This window comes from Macaca nemestrina, chromosome 7 (assembly GCF_043159975.1).
Source record: "Macaca nemestrina isolate mMacNem1 chromosome 7, mMacNem.hap1, whole genome shotgun sequence".
Taxonomy (NCBI): domain Eukaryota; kingdom Metazoa; phylum Chordata; class Mammalia; order Primates; family Cercopithecidae; genus Macaca; species Macaca nemestrina.
In genome coordinates this window covers 9,351,532-9,369,215 of record NC_092131.1, presented here as the reverse complement: position 1 = coordinate 9,369,215, position 17,684 = coordinate 9,351,532, and the positions used below count along the sequence as shown (strand labels likewise).

Genomic DNA, 17,684 nt, shown 5'->3' with positions numbered 1-17,684 from the left:
AATTGAAATGTACACACCCAGTTGTATAACTCCAAGCTCTGTGCACCCACTATTATGCCTTTGCTAACACCTTAGAACTGTACAAATTGCAAGGTCCATCTGGTCAACTCTGTAGAGTTCTCGTTCCCTTATTGCTGTGCCTACAGTCTGCCTGAAGTCCCCCAGGGATGGAGATACTATCTGTGACTCCATAACTGACTGTTAAACCAACCCTCTCAGTTGTGAACCAAAACTCACCCCCCTGTTTTCCCATCCTGAGTCACACAGTGTATATCTGTCAGCCATAGATATAGGAAGCCTTCCATTTACTCATTCTCTAAAAATTGATTAAGCCCCTGCTACATGCCAGACCCTGGGTGTGGCTCTGGGGACAAAGCCATGAACAGAAATACACAGGCCCTACCCTCATGGATTTTAATTATTCCATATTTCAAGACACATTGAGACAGTGACCAGAGCCTGGACTCAGGCTTGTAGGATGCGACAGCGATCTATGGTAAGAGCAAGGAAGCCTAGAGGGTGAGGGTTGGTCTCCCAATGAAGAAAGAAGCTCTGCTGCTGGAATGTTCACCCAAAGCTGTCCACTGGCTGAGCCTATTTTCTGAAATGTCTCCAATTTAAATCAAGATTGACTGCACCCTTGGGGACTGATGGGGTCTGGACTCACAGGGAGGATTTGTGAAGCCAACTTTGTAAGGAGAGGAAGGGAAGCCAAGGCTGGGAGTCAGGTCAGCTTTGGTAGCACCATTTCTATTCACGGCGTTGCTCTTTTTGTCCATGCACTGGCCCTCTGGTGCTGGGTTTGGATGTGACATCGATCGCTTGGTATGCTGTGGGGAGACTGAGGATAAGTTGCATTGGACTTGGAATCTTAGCTTTCATCCTGGAGTGCAGTTACGTAGCCTTGCCCCAGAAGCTTCCTCCAAAGGCCCATCAACTAATCTTCTCCTGAAGCCCTGCTAATCTGCAGAGATTCTTATCTCCCTCCAGAGGTTACACATAGAAGAGACCAGAAGGCCACAGCCCTACTCAGATACTGCTGCAGTAAAGCCTCTCCCCAGTGGGTGGACAGCTTGTCCACTGCTGATACCCCTTGGGGGAAGAAGGGATTAATCCAATTAAGCAATTAGCCTTATTTAAGCAATTAAGCAGTTAAAGCAGAAGGGAATCCCTGCTGATGATAGAGGAATTGCCATTCTTCTGTTGAGAAGACACAGAGAAAGGGAAAGAATTTCCTCGGAGCCTGGGGAAGCACAAGAGCCATCTCTCAGTGTCCATAAATGAAACTCTTTGGCAAGCAGAATTCCAGATGATCGACCACCTCTGATATCCCAGATTATGATGGACTCTGGCCTTGACTTCCAACCTCAACTTTCCCTCATCTTCCTACACAACGGACTTCACAAATACCCCTCTGTGAGCCCAGACTCAGTCAGTCTCCAAGGTTGCAGTCAAGCCTGATGTAAGTTGGTGACATTTCAGGAAATTGAGCTCAGCCAGTGGAGAACTTTGAATGAGTATTTCAACAGCAGAGCTTCTTTCTTCATTGGGAGACCTGCCCTTCCCTCTGGGCTTCTCACTCTCCAATGTCTCCCAGCCGGCACCTTCTTTGCACCCCCTCTCTAGTTCACAAGCCCTTACTCTCTCTTTCTTCTAGGCTCCAATACACTCACCAGCCTCAGCTCTGTTCCTCACCACCAGCTGTGCACAGTCAACTTTCATCCACACCATTCCCTAATCACAATACTGATCCACAGCTCCTGGACCTCCTAAATTAATTACGGATGGCCACTTCATTTAGGAGTGTAATTGCTTTCAGTACTTAATCTTTCTGCAGTTCAAGTGGGGTGCAGAGAGAAATGCTCAACCTCCACGTGGGCCTGGGAACACCAGAGAACTCTGTCCAACAGGTAGAAGCCTCCGTAAGAGCTCCGTGTTAGAGAGGGACGTGGAAAGTCGTCAGTAGTCATTCACCCTTTAATGGGTTCACTCAACAAATATTGGTTAAGCTCCTATTACATGCCAAGCAAAGTGTCAACCACTGTTTCTATTCTCTCAGATTTTAAATTCCAGCAGAAAAAAAAAAAAAAAAAGCTATACATTAAACAAAGAGTAACAAAACCAATTGATTGATTAGCTACAAGTGAGATGCTATGAACATGCAGTTATCAAGGCCGGCCTTCTAGGGAAATAAAAGGCTGGATGGCTGAACAAGAATCAACTAGAAAAGAGGAGAACTTGTAGGCAAATCAAAGACTGCATCAGCGTCCAAGGTGAGGATCCAAAAAGTAGATGACACTGGCCTCAGAGGGATAAGAACTGCAGTTGTAGAGAGAGACAGCCTCAAGGTCCACATCAGATTAGCTGGAGAACATCTAGGGAAGAGGATCCAGGGCCAACTGGAGAGGGCAGGCTCTCCCAGAGTTGACTTGTTCCATCCCATCCTCATCCTCCAGGAGCTAGCATCACACAGCAGGAAGGAGGCTTCCTCTTCAAGCCAACGCACTTGAGTTTGAATTCTAGTTCCTCCACATTTTAGCCATGAAACCCCAATTAATCCATGCCAATTGCTCTCATTTTCATTATCTGTAAGATCATCACAATTATTCTTTCCTGAGAAGATTAAACAAGGCAATGCATGTAAAAGCTAGCTTTGTGTTGTCTACGAGTAACAATGAGGATTCCTAGAACCCAGATTTTGATTTCTACGTATCATTCTATGATAAAAGGAATTGATCTGGAGAAGTGGGTGATTCTAGGACTAAGGTAAGAGAAGTACAGGATGAGCCTGGAATATCTGATAGTGTCTGAAAGTAGGGATGTGCTCAGGAAAGATGGAAAAGATGGGGGAATGTTGGAAGAACATGGAAACCAACTTGAAGGGCTCCCGATGGCCACACCTTGGACAATTCAAACAACAGGATATATGACAGTCATGATGGGCTCTATTGCTTAAGCAAAATAAGGACCTATGGGTTAAGTAAAGAAAGAAAAGGGGAAGGCTCTTCCTTGTAGTAGAATCTCAATTTAGAAAAGTATAAAATAACGTAAACCTTTTAAAAATCATTGTTTGGCAAACACCACTATACAAACTGTTTCACTCAATAGTCGTTGATGCTTGCTAAAATGAGTGGGTGAAAGAATAATGAGAAGCAGGATATTCACAGTCTCGAAGTTTGGTGCCATAAAACCTTTTATGATTACAAAGAAGAAAAATACTAACTTTATAGTGGTATATAAACCAGGCAGACACTAGGTGACCTTCACAAGAGTGAACATCACTGGCAATGACACATAGTGTGATTCTGGGCTCTTGATATCAAGAAGGACACAAAATCACTTTCATAATATTTCTTCAAGAAATGCATAGCTGGAATTTAATCATGAAGAAACATTAAACCCAAATTAAGCAGTCCTTTACAAAGTAACTGACCAGTCCCCTTCAAAAGTGTCAAAATCGTGAAAAAAGGGGAAAGAGTGAAGGTCTTGTTCCAGATTAAAGATAAGGGATCTTGCAACCAAATGCAGCCTGAGATCTTGAATCAGATCCTAGACCAGAGAGAAAAGAAGATTGATAGATCTGAAAGAGAGCTGGAGATGAACTAATGGGACCATGTGGATGTTAATGTGCTGCCTGTGAACCTTGTTCTGTGGACACTCACAGTCGGGGTAGCTGGGTGAAGAGTATAAGGAAATTTTGCACTCTTTTTGCAATTTCAATACATCTAACTTATTTCAAAATTCAAAATTTGAACATTTTTAATTAAATAGGAAAACAAACTTGGCTTTGTATTTGACGTACAAGAAAGATGCTCAGCAAATGGCGTTCATTATTCTTTTTAACAAGAAGAATTGATGGCTGGGGGTGCTTTTAGCCCATTGTCCCTGAGAAAGCATGCCTTGGCCTCGGAAGGGTAGAGTTAGGAAGCAAAGTTGTCTTTATAACTGCTTCAAATTTCAAGGTTGTCGAGGGACTCTGTGGAGGAGAAAAATGTGCTGGATTCTGGAAAGAATGATCCTTTTTCTTTTCTATGAAAAGAAAAAGTGCAGTGCACGAAACAAAATTCAGACAGCACAATAAGTCTTCCACAGCCTGTTGCTATCAGGCAAGCCATTGTTCAGACCTGGGTGTTCAGGGCCACAGTCTGAAAAGAGATGCAGCTTCCTCACTTCCTGGGCAATTCACTTGGAATCACATTGTCTCTGTGAAAAGAAAAACCTAGAGCCTAGAAGGGGAAAACGAGCTCCTGCCTGCTTTGGCTGCCCACTTAGCTTAGGGTGGGCGTATTCCGATGAGGGGGCACCGTCACCGTGGCATTGACTCACAATCCCGGCACCAATCAATGCAGGAAGGCACTGCTTTCCTCCTGCAACTCCATGGTGCCTGAGATGACGTTCCTTTAATAAACAAACACACAAACAAACCACTCCAAAATGTCATTCTGATGCTATCATATACCTGATCTTGGGATTCTGTGCCAAAAAGGATGGGGAAGGCAGGGTGAGATATATTTCAGCAGCCACCTTCGATTTTTAGGTTTCCTCACTCTGCCTCAAACGATTATCTATTAGGAGCCCTCAAAATATATTTTAAAGGACTTTGTGTGGCTCACAGGGGATTCTAACCCAGATCACCTCCTGTCTCTCCTACTTTGAATGTTACGATCCAGGAATAAGGAACTACTTACAGTTTTATGGGCACATCTTAAAATCCCATGCCCCTGTGACATTTCAGTTCAGAAACCACCTCTTCTAGAAGTCTCTCCCATACCTCATTTCAACCACTCTGGAGAGCATAAATCATTTACTGCTCTGTGGCTGCCTCTCTCTTCCCTGGGCCACACTCACTCAGCACGAGTCATCGTCGGCATGTCTGTCTTCGCCCCAAACTGTGAGGTCCTCCAAGTCAGGAACATGAGCCAAACCCATCCCTGTATCCCCAGTGTCAAGAATAGAACTGGGGACAATAAAATGTTTTTGGATTGGAATTGAGAAGTACTTGATGATCAAATGAATAGAGATTTAATGAACAGTATTTTGGGATGCACACTTAAGTAGTTAAAATGTATGCACTGATAAACTATAAATTCATCTTTCTTCTATTTCTCAAAGGATAAAGTATGTGATGATGAAATGTTTATAAAATTTAATGACAATACAGCACATAATAAAGAAATGCCTAATAAAGAGGGAATATTTCACATTTAAAAATATCATTTATTACTTTCCATAAACATGCATCTGCTCAAATTGATTTTCTCACTTTTACTGAATACCCTGGCAGAAGTAATAGACTGCATTTTGGTGTAACATTCTTTCATCGTGGGGGAGCCAGGGCTGATGTTATAGGCTTTATAAACTCCCATAAACAAAGGAAGGTTAAGCCCTAATCAAATATAACACAATGTATATGAATATGTATAGCTATGTCTATGCATTTTTTAATCTGAATTGTAAATCTTCTAATTATATTATGAATGTGGGTGAGAAAACCTAGACTTTTCCTTTGCAACCCAAAATATACAATCTTCATGTGATTCCGATATGAAAAACAGTATGTTGCTCCAAGAATTTCATGTAACCAACTTTATTTTACAAATGAAACAAATAAATATATTGTCAGACTGACAAGGTCTCATAAAGAAAATAAACCTCGACCAAATCAAATCCAAAAGAACTGTAGATTGTGATAAATAAAATTAACCAATTAAAACCCATAGGCAACTGAAAGACAAGCAAATCCTCTGAAACCATAAAACTCACAAATCCTTGATTACCAAAAAAGCCACTCAAGTCAACTGATAAAATATTAATGTGATTATGAGATCAAATGTGCATATCCAAAGTAATTCTGGAAAGAGTCCTTACGTATTTTAAAACAATTTTCCATTTTATTAAGTACTGTCTCCACCTACCCAGTCATACGTGCCAGAGATCCAGAAGTCATCCATGACCAAATATTCATGGAGTCTTGTTGATAGTGGCCCTAATTATCTTGCTTGTTTGTTAACTTCTTTTCATGCCCTCATCTGGCCACCATTGTGTCTTTAGTGGATTCCCACAGCTGCTTCCCCGAGACCTTCTGCATAGGTCCCTCTAAGCCTCACCCTTGTGACTAGATTGATCTTTCCAAAGCAAATCTGTCACTCTCTCGTAAGCCATCCAGTGGTTTCGCTTCACCCTTGGAGAAAAGTCCACATTTTTACACAGGATCAACCCCCTTGACTCCCAGTCCTGCATTCATTCCTCCATTCATTCATTCCTCCATTCATTCATTCCCTGATAAGCTCCCCCAATATGTATGCAATATTGTCTGTTTGTCAGAAACTATTAAAAAAGACTGAAGTAAAGCTCCTGCCCTTGATGATTATTTAGCCTCAGGAGGGGCCCAGACCTGCAAGAAAGTAAGTAGCTAATAATTTAATAAGTGCTATAACATTTGCTTATGCACTTGTCCATGGCAGTGTGAGGAGACAGTAGTTTGGGAAGTGTTCTCTGCAGAAATGGACACCAGCAGACATTGTTTGGAGAGGAAGGTGATAGAGCTAAATAAAGAGATAGGTTGGTGCCAGATTGAATAAGACACCTATTACTGTGCTAGAGGTTTGGGCGTTTTCTTGTTGGAAAAAGTGATCCTACAGAAGTTTGTAATCAGGAGAACCATCATAATCAATTTACTTTTGAGCAACCCATTATCTCAAGGTTGTTTTGTCATTCCCTTGCTAAAACCTCTTTGGTGAGACTGAAGTTTGTCTGTTTCACTAAAATTATTTAGTATTTAATTTCTGTTGACTTTTGAAGCTACTTGTCTCAAAATAGGAAGGGCTGAAATAGCCCAGGATGGTTAAAAGAAAGCTGGGAGAAGGGAGCTCCCAAAGTCACCTTGTCGTTAGTTCTATGCAAGGTGATCCTGAAGGTCCAGTATATATCCAAGCACTAAATTAGACTTCAAAAGCCATTTTAGTGCTTGTTTTCCAGGGAACACAACTGCAGGCCTTGACTGACCTAACATGTCACAGGCTCGCGTCACTCCATTCTGAAGAAGGGACACTGCTGCAGTTTGATAACTGATCTAATAGTGAGTCAGACATCCCTCTGTTGCCCTGGGTTCATTATGCTCTATCACCTTAATAAACACCCTCGTCCTCTGCTTATTCAGCCATAGCCTGGTTCTCTGACTTGAATTATTTGGGACAGCCGGGCCTCTCGTGAGTGACTTGTCGAGTTATATTATGGTACCTGACCTACTTTGTACAGGTCTCAGACTGCGGTACAAGCAGTGCACAAACCCCATCAGTGTCCTCGGAATGTCTGGGTGGAGATAGCATAGACTCAGAATCTCTGAAGAAATCTTCAGGGTCAGCCTTGCTAACCTCTTCCTCTTCCACACCGTCTATGAGCTTCACTCAGCTGCAGGGTCACTGAAGAGTGGCCAACTGGCCGACACCCATGCATCCTTTGTCATGGGCAACTTCCTACTTCCTCCATTTATCCACTCAGCAAATATGTATTGATCCCTGGTTCTGAGCCAAACTCTGCCTTAGGCATTGGCGCTGTAACAGGGACAAGATAGACGTTGTCCCTGCCGGCCCAAGCAACACTCTAGATAGTTAATCACAGGATTGTGTAATCACAAACAGTAATTATGCTTTAAAGGGACAGTATGGAGAATGATGAAAGCACGGACAGAGGGACTATACCTTGCCCTGAGGCGTAAGGAATTTCTTTCTTTAAGGAGAGACTCGAAAGCTCAGAGCTGGAGAATAAGTTGGATGTAAACAATGGGCTGTACAGGGAAGAATTTGCAGCAGAGGGTATATAACTGCAAATTCAGAGTTAACAAGAAAAATGTGAAGGCCGCATCACATTTGGTGTGGTTGGGTCAGCAAGTGAGGGAGTTGTGCGTACTAGGTCCTGCCAGGTTCTTCAGGGCCCTGTGGGCCACACAGTTCTTTGCACTGAGAACAACACGACAAGTTTTAAACAAAAGAATGGCATGATAAAAATGGCCTTCAACAAATATTTTGCCAACTGAAGAGAAAAAAAAATCAAGTCTTATTGTTAGAATATGCAATTTCTGTTTTTTCTTACATTACATGGAACACTGTGGTATCTGAGGTCAGGCATTGCTATGTCTGAATTCCAACTCAGTCTCTTACTAGGTGAATACTCTGAGGCAAGTTTGTCTATTATTTTAGAGTTTCGTTTCTTTCTTACACATCAGTGTACCAAGTTACCTTTATCTGACTGAGCCAGGAATCATTCAGGGTGGATCAGAACTTGCACAGCTGGTATTTTCCAAAGCTCCCTGGGAAAGAGTGATTTGATTCAACCACAAACAATTCCCAGACACCTACTCTGCACCAAGCCCTGGGGTTTGGAAAATAAATAACACATCATCTTGCCCCTAGGGACCTCACAGACAGAGGTCATAGTGGGAGACTGGTGGGCCAGATCTATCCAACAGCGGTGTTCTGTTTGGGTGGCTCAGTGTTTCAGAAAAACAAAACAAAGAATTGGAATTCCTTCAGCAGGCATGTGCAGTCTAGATGCTCACAGGCCCCACCATGCCCTAGTGTTGTAGCCCTTCCCAGATTGATGGCACATGCATATCACTGGCCTGGCCCAGGGAGGTTTTTGAGTCTGTGACCCTGAGCTAGAGAGGATTTGTAGAGAAGGAAGCACAGAGAACAGAAAGGAAGAGAGAAAGGTGCAGTGAAAAAGCACACTAGGAACATACCAGGAGTGGATCTGCAAATGCACAACTGTTGTGAATTCAGCAAGAGTCATAGCAGGAAGACACCCAAGCTTGGACTAGGATTATTGAGGAGCACAGAAGAGGAAGCAGACACCTGTGGTTGTTCTACAGTTCAGGCCAGGAAACAAAACGTGTATATGTAAAAAAGAGCTAGAGAGTCAGTCAAGGACAAATTATAACGATGCCCAAGTTCAACCTGCAAATACATTTACACTTGATTTTCACCCACCTAGCACAACTTTGTCTCTGCCTTGCTTTTCTAATTCTTTAGGTCTCGGCTTAGTTGTCACTTCGTTTGGATAACCCTCCAAGACTACTGAGATAGGGTTAAGGGCCTGGTTCTGTACTCTCCAGGCACATCAGACTTGTCTCATTTTATGCATTTTGCATTGCCTGTTTACATCCCTGTCTTCCTCAGCAGCCAGAGCTCATTGAGAACAGGGACAAAGTTGTTTTTATTGCTATTGTATCCTTCCAGCTTATCAAGGTGAGGATCACTATTATTTGTACATAATAGATCAGTGATAACATTGAGTGAAAGAATGGATGAATGCTGCCTGCAATGATTGTTATGATGTAGGGCTAGCATTTTCTAGAATAAAAGCTAAAAATAACTCTAACCAGATAATCTTGAATGGGTTTAACATGGCACTAATTTGCATGCTCAACAAATTATTTACTGATCAAGGGTTGCAGTTTGTCACTATACCATTAGAATATGAAAGTTCATGCAAGCCATACCAATGGGATGCAGGGGAGGTGGAGAAGGCAAAGGAGAGGGGAAATATGGCAAGATTTTCCATGGAAAGGGACCTAACAGCTGAGACTGTTAATACTAACCAAAAACATATATTGATGACCTTTTTGAAGAGAAAATTGACAGATTTCATAATACATTGTGAAGTAGTAAGCTATTTCTATAAGTAATTTCTTTGCAAGACAAGTACCCTGCAGGACTATAATCCTGTGATGTTTCTGCAGAAGGGGAATTTTAGAAAAGAGTATGCAGACAAACCACTTTAGGTGCTGGTTAAAAATGCAGATTTGTGGGTTCCACCCATAGCATTGCTTACTCAGATTACCCGAGGCAAGGCAGAACCTGCATCCAGGTGGTCACTGGAGTACACCTCTGGAAACATCCTTAAAGACTATGAAGTCACGTGTCCTCTCTGCACACATAAGGAAACTGAGGCTTGGGAACTTTGTGTAACTTGCCTGAGCTCATATGGCTGCTTAGCAGCACACTGCTGACTCCAACCTAGGATTTCCAACTCAAAGCCACATTCTCCTGTAACAGAGCAGTTTGCTCTGTGATCTGGTTCTCGTTTCTCTACGAAGCAGATAGAGGAGATGTTACTTAGGAGAAATGAACAAATATGTATTTAACAAATCACCACATGGAAGAAATGTATTCACCTTTCATGGTCCCAAAAGAAAATGCACTAGAGAAATTATCTTACAATGCTGCTGTGAATGAATATTCATTCCTACCTTCAACAAAGACATGGTCACCTGTTCTCTCCGGGTATCCTGAAGTACAGAGGGATTTAAGAGTAATTTAGCGTGGGAGGCTGAGAAGTAAGGAGGCAGCGTGAAATCCAAACATGAAGAATACTGAAAAGTACAGTTCTTCCATGAGAGAAAAAATTGAAGCTACTTGATCAGCTTGCATTCTCAGTGATGAGAACATAGTACATGCAGGTCTGGGAGATCAGGGAACACTTAAGATTTAGAATAAAAGACCTGGGGCCATTTAGTTCCAAAAGCAAAACACAGTCTATTAAATTACAAGACCCTAGGATCTGTGAATTGGGCGTAATGTACATTCTGTGCCAATAGAACCCACCCTGAAAAAGGTTGGGAGGGGTCAGCCCAGACACCAACCTCTTTTGTTGATATTGGAGTTAGTAGGTCATTGGAGATGGAAAATGAAGGTGTCAGAGTTACCCGGCAGGTCTGCGTATTCCCCACCCCTTAACGCCAGAAGCCATCATTAAGTTTCACTTGTTTGTTTCCTGTACTTTTAAGTGAAGCCTTTTTATGTGCTGTACTTCATGCTGAGGATTTTATTTACATTATCCACTTAATCCTCAAGATTATTCTCCTAAAGTTTGTTTCTGCTGTTTTGCATTTTACAGACCAGAAAACTAAGCTAGAGAAGAAAGGTGGCTCACCTAACATCATACGGCCAGTAAATATCAGAATCAGAATTCCAGCCCAGACCTGGTAGCTTGCACACTCTTCAATATTTGTGCCTATTTTCTTGACCTTTATTACTCTGATCCCAACCAGAGAGATGTGGGGTATGAAGGACTCAACAACTATTCTCATATGATTGCAAATATAGGAGAAGAGACCCACCCCACAAGCCTAGAACATGAAATGCCACCTTGTAGCTGGTGAATGCCTGGATCACAAGCAAGAATAAACTCTGTGTGTGTGTGTGTGTGTGTGTGTGTGTGTGTGTACACACAAACATACATGTGTATATAGTGAATATTCATATCTGACTTGTGAAATATGAAATATATGTTTAAAAAATCTAACAAGGAATACATATTTCATAAGTTAGATTCTTTAGAGAGAAGGTATCATTTCTTTTGCTTCTATAATACTTCCAGAATATAGCAGAATGTAAACAAACAAACAGTATTTCCTGATTGTAGTAAGTACAGTATAGTAACTAAAGTACAATATAATAAAGTACAGCACAGTGTGTGTGTGTGTGTGTAAATATCACCTTAAAATGTGACATTAAAATGTTACAAAACATTTCTTTTCTGGCTGACAAATACTGAATGTAAGAATAATCAATGTAGATACAATGACTTGAGTGCCTACTGTAAGCACAGCACTAAAACCTTTAAATACGTGTTCTCATACAATCCTCACAACCCACCAAATTGTTGCTGACACAACCCCTTTCATTTGTCTCCTGACACTCAGCTAAAAAATTTCCCAGATTCCTCTGCAGAAAGGTTGGTCCCTGAGATTAATTTCTGGCCATTGGAACATGGCTGAAAGTGACACACACCACTCCTAGTCTTGTCCTCTAAAATGAATCTTCTGTTTCTCCGTGCCCTCTTGTTTTGCATATCGGCTGGCTGGAGGAGAGGACCCAGTGGGGCACTTAGGCCGTACCACAAGGCAGAACTGAAAACAGCTCTATGAAGCAGAATGTTCTGTCCCACCTCCTGCTGTGCTCACCCCCACTGGATTATGACATGAGCAAGAAGTAAAGCTTGTATTAAGCCATTGACATTTGAGGGTTGTTTATTACCTCAGCTAGTATTACCTCCCTGGATAACACAGTATTATTAGCCTCATTTTGCCAATAAAGAAACTGATTTGTTCAAGACCTCGCAGCTAGTAATTGCAGAAGCCAGGCCTGATGGGCTGCACCCCCATGCTCCCTGCCACACAGCAAGCTGCCCCACCACACCCTTGTGCTGCCTACTTGTTTCAGATGAAATGACGGAATAGCACCATGAAGATGAACCTTGCCATCCCATCTGGGGACCCTGAAGATTCTCAGTGGCACAAAGGGAAGGCACTGAGGTGAGTGTTGCCGGATTTCTCCTTGGCCGATGATTATCTTGAACTATTCCAGAAACTCCTTTCCCTCGCCCTGGGCCAGCAGTGGATGGGGGAGGCTCCGCTGGATGCCAGCCACAAAGCATTCCAGTGGCCTTGGACATGGCTCAGGGAAAGTCGGACGCCTGGCAGGGAGATGTCACTGGGAACCACACAGACCAATTTCTTGGAAGGACATGCTATATTGAGAGTCCAAGGACAGGAATGGTTATGTGTTTATGCAGTCTGGCCCATAAGTACTATCACACGTTTACATACGAACGCATGTGTGGATGTGTGTGTAGATAATATGTCCATATCAGTTTGTACATAAAGTGTTGCTATATTGTGTGTGTACACACATATATATAGTACATCCGTTCTACTTAATATATACATATGCAAATATATAAACTAATGTATATCCACATACTTTTATATATTTGTGTGTATGTCTGTAAAGATATTCGAAGTATTAAAAACTCCTCAAAGCAAATGGAAACACATTTTGTTCCTCTCACAATTTCGAGAACCACCAAATATCCACATGAAAGTAGAGATCAGGGACTTCAAATAAACACCAGTGTGCTGTTAAAGCAGTTGCTGGTGTGAGAACGGTTTAAAAACCCAGTGACTCAACAGTATGTGCCGATTCCCCCTTAATTTGGGGGAGAACTGGGCAGGAGGACACGTGTGGCTGCCAGGAACGGCAGTCCATCCCTGGCCAGCGCCCCCCTGACCACCCAAGTCTGCTCTCCGCACAACTGATAGATATGTTTTGACAAGTTCTATTAAGTACAAAGACGGCCACTGGGGCAACATGTGGAGTTGATAGAGCAAGAGGCAGAGAGGCAGAGCGCAGTGTGAGGCCTGCTCATGTTGACAGAATTTGCCGTAACGAAATGAGTCCGTGCTCCGTGTCATCTATTACCGAATTTCAGTAAGGTCTCTGGCACCCACGACGCCCAGGAGGGTAAGCCTGTCCTTGGTTTCCTATTTCTGTCTCCTGATTGCCAGCAAATCTAGGATTTTTTGAAACTCTAATTGGTTGTCTTGATTTACGCAGAGTCACCAGCGATGCCAACGGAAGAAGGCCGGGAGTTGCTGAAACCAGAGTCACCAGTGTGGATCTCCACTTCATCCCACCCCGCAAGCCCCTCCCATACCTGTGTTTAGAAACTTCACAGGAAGCAGAGCTGGCAAGCACACCTGGGCTACTCTCGCCTCTCTCACCATCTTGAGTACATCATCGTCACCCTCCAGAGCCCTCCTAAACAAGGTTTGGCAACAGCAAAAACAAACACTATTTTACAGCATCTTTGGACGCACTTCCAAAATGCAAAAGCAATTAATCAGTCGTCTCCCTGAGACTCTGCTCAAGGTGGCTGCTGCCTTTGACATGGAGCTCGGCTTTGATGGGAGCCGAAGAAGCATGTGAAGACAGCCCAAAAAGTGGTAATGGTCTTCAATTATTTATTTGTTTAGAAGACTGGGGAGTAGAACTTGAGCTGTAAGCACATGGATAATCCATCTAAGACGCTCCCAACAGTGAGGTCTTTAACTCCCTGCCTGAGCATTCTGCTTGGAACGAAATGGGTATTTTCACCAAGTCTGGCACAGATCCAAAGGTTTCCTCTGTGTGTGTGCGTGTGTGTGAGAGAGTGTGTATGTGTGTGTGTGTGTACATATTTAAGAAAGCTATATTTGGGATATCTGAATATCTTTGAGCCTTGTAGAAAAACTGCTGTTTCTAATTACTAGACATCCAAGCTGTACTGCTAGTTCCTAATGGATAAGATTTCTTTGTGCTGGATTTTTGTGTAATTTTATTGAAAAATCAAGACTGTACATTTTCTGAGATTTTTTCATTTAGCAATGTATTCTCAAGACATGGTGTAATCATCTTAATAATTCATGTGGGAAAGTAAGTCACTTATAGCCCAAAGTTGCTCTCAGACTTGAACTCTGTCCTTGGTAGTTTATTATACACATGGAAATAACTTGATGGATCTCTCATCCCAGGAAATTTACAACAGCAGACACCATGCCCTTTATATTCTGTGGGCTGACAATAGGAGAAGTGGTTAGGCACATTTGCTCTTCCGAAAATACTGATGCGTGAAGAAAAATGTTATCATCCAATTGCACACAAAATTTTCTAAGAAACAAACTTTGTTCAGATAAAATAATGAGATATTTTTGACCCAAGTTTACATAAATCTCAGTCATTGTAGTTCCTTTCTCCTAAGCCCTTTTTCATATGCTTGTAAATCTTGAGATGATGGTCCAAATGCATCTCTTCCACAAAGTCTCACCTCATTTATTTTGTTGGATGTGGTCGCTTCCTGGCCTGAATCCATATCACACCTGATTTGTGGCCATCTTCTCTTGAAACACTTTTGGTTGTTTTCATTGCTTACCACTAGTTCTGAACTATAAGTACCTTGAAAGAAGGGTCTAGGATTGCTGGCTTTATTGGTATAAAACTGTACTTAGTCCATAATTATTGTTTAGCAAATATACATTGGATAGATGGATAGATGAATAGATGGATGGATAAATGAAAACTTTCATCTTCTCTCATCCTATATATATACCAGTATCCCAGAGTGGTCATCTTATGTGATATAAATATTGGTATCTCTCTGTGTTGGGTTGAATAGTGCCTCTCCAAAAGTTAGTTCTATCTGGAACCCCACAATGTGGCCTTATTTGGAAACAGGGTCTTTGCAGTGATAATTAAGTTAAAATGAGGTTATACTAGATTAAAGAGAAGAGACACACAAAGGGAGACTGCCACGTGAAGATGGGGGCAGAGAATGAAGCCAAGGAACACCAAAGTTTACCAGCAACCACAGAAAAGTGAGGAAGAGGCAAACAAAACAAAACAAAAAACTATCCTGTATCACAGTCTTCAGGGAGAATATGGCCCTGCCAACACCTTGAATTCTGACTTTGGACCTCCAGAACTAGGGAGAATAAATTTCTGATGTTTTAAGTTACCAACTTTATGGCACTGTGTCATTGCAGCCCTAGGAAACTGATGCACTCTCCAAGAACCCATCTTGTAAAGAAGGGACTAACCACATCTCGCGAGGCTTTAACCAAGAACCCAAAATAGGAGTGTTCCCTCTGACAGGGGAGCCTGAATGTTGTATGAAGCCTGGAGAGTCTTGGAGCTTTGCAGTGAGGCAATTAAGAGCTGATCTCTCAAAAGCAGGGAAAAAGGTAGCAAACATAATAGAAAATGGGGAGAAGACAGGCCTGGGGCCCAGGTTCAGGTCCCAAGTCACATGACAGGGGCCACAGTGATGGGCTGAGGTTCATGCTGGCTGGGTTCCACAAGCAGGGGATGAGCAGGGAGCTTCAGGAGTGCCTTGGACAGCAGAGATTTCTGATTTGGTTGTAGTTATTGGCTGAGCATGAGACACGGGTGGAGTAGCCTTGGTTAGTGGACAAACGACAAAGCAGAGAGAATCCTAAAATTGCCTAAAACTCAAATTCCACTTGGGCATTTTCCTTTCCAAGTATTTGGCCATCTCTTGCTTTTTCCCCTGTTATACTTACTTTCAAGTAAAACCTCAATCAAGGCTACAATTTAAGTTCTTCCAAATAATCCATAAGTGGTGCACAATTTGGGTAAATGCCATCACAGATTCGCATTTCTTCAATTGGTGAGTTCTGGGCAACGTGAATAAGACATTAAAGCACAGTGACCACAAAACCTCATCAATTCAGACTCATTATCTGAAGGACCTTCCCACTGAATGGTGAGAAATTGGATCTAGAAAATATCTTTAAAGAAATCCAATTTTATCTCCTTCAAGGACACACACTAGCCAGAAGTAGGCCAGCGTACGGTTAAGTAGCAGCCTTCAGAGGATGAGGCTTAATGAATAGATAAGAATGGCTTGTAATTAGTCCGTCATTTGTTTGGATGGCAAAGGATGCTTGGGAAGTGCTTGAGGATGCTTGAAAACAGTGTGTGCTCTTAGGTAGTTTAAATATTTTCCCAGAAATTTTGTTCTACAACTAATTTGTTTAGTACAGCCATTACTTCCACCAGGCCTCCAGTCTACTTATTCCAACGTTCCCATGAGAAATGTACACAACAGTGAGGTCTCTCCTGGCTTATAAATCAGCGTGAGCAGACACAGGAGGGCATGTCCAGGGAGGACTTCATCCCCCTCAGACATAGAGGTTGAAGGGATGGACTGTTGGTCTTTGACGGACAGAGTGCCTCTCAGTGAACTGACCATCACGTGGGAAATGTTGGCTTATGTCAATCACAAACAATACTTATGTACTTCTCATGATCCAAAAATCAACCTTGTCTCCAAAGGTGAGCATACTTTCTGCTTTTACACTGTGAAAAATGATGACGGAACTTGGGGTTAGAGGACCCGATCTTGAGTTTGAATCCCGTTATCAGCTGCGTGTTTCTCGGCGTAACTCCTCTCTCCATTTCCTCTGCGAAGATTTAATAAGATGATATATATGTCCTTTTTAAACCATACATCGTATGAAAATATAAGGAACTATTGTCATCCGATCGTTAACAACAAATCTGCTGGATATTGAGTTTCAGTGACTTGAAGTTTAAAGAATCGTGTTTAAAGTTTGAAAGTTTGAAAAGCAGTGTTTATTTCCTGGGTCAAGCACATCTGGTCTGAATCCCAGTTTTATTTCTTGCTGAGGGTGGTTTTTCCACGGTCTTAAAAGTCTCCACTCCTTAGTTACATGAATGTCAAGTGGAGTTGGAAAAATAAATGCTTAAAAGAGGTGGGAAGTGCTTTACACCATGCCTGGCACATAATGCGTGCTTAATAAATGCCAGCCCAAGATATTATGGCCCAAATAAATTCTTACAACCCATAAGGGGACTGGCCTGCAGACATTTACCCCAGCAGCATGTGTACTGGGAAAACACTGCAGGCAGCATGGGGCCATCACAGGCAAAGTGGACTGTCAAGAGGGGCTGTATAGACTGTGGGGGATCATGAAGCAGTTAAAACCAACAGGTTGGACGTACACTTGGGAGGACATCTTTTTTTTTTTTCCCTTTTTGAGACAGAGTCTCGCTCTGTTGCCCAGGCTGGAGTGCAGTGGCGGAGTCTCGGCTCACTGCAAGCTCCACCTCCTGGGTTCACGCCATTCTCCTGCTTCAACCTCCCGAGTAGCTGGGACTACAGGCGCCCGCCACCACGCCCGGCTAATTTTTTGTATTTTTAGTAGAGATGGGTTTTCACCATGTTAGCCAGGATGGTCTCGATCTCCTGACCTGGTGATCCGCCCACCTCATCCTCCCAAAGTGCTGGGATTACAGGTGTGAGCCACTGTGCCCAGCCAGGGA

General features: G+C 42.6%; 1 long non-coding RNA gene across 3 annotated transcripts; it reads left to right on the top strand.

Moving 5' to 3' along the window:
- Positions 1–12,085: 12,085 nt before the first annotated feature.
- On the top strand, positions 12,086–17,293 carry LOC139364184 (uncharacterized). Of its 3 annotated transcripts, none has more exons than XR_011625563.1 (3): positions 12,086–12,316; positions 13,398–13,927; positions 16,398–17,292. It is a non-coding gene; the product is annotated as an uncharacterized lncRNA (long non-coding RNA). The 3 variants fall into 3 exon arrangements; XR_011625562.1 differs by having other exon boundaries at positions 13,398–13,959; XR_011625564.1 differs by having other exon boundaries at positions 12,087–12,316; positions 13,398–13,786; positions 16,398–17,293.
- The last annotated feature ends 391 nt before the right edge of the window (positions 17,294–17,684 follow it).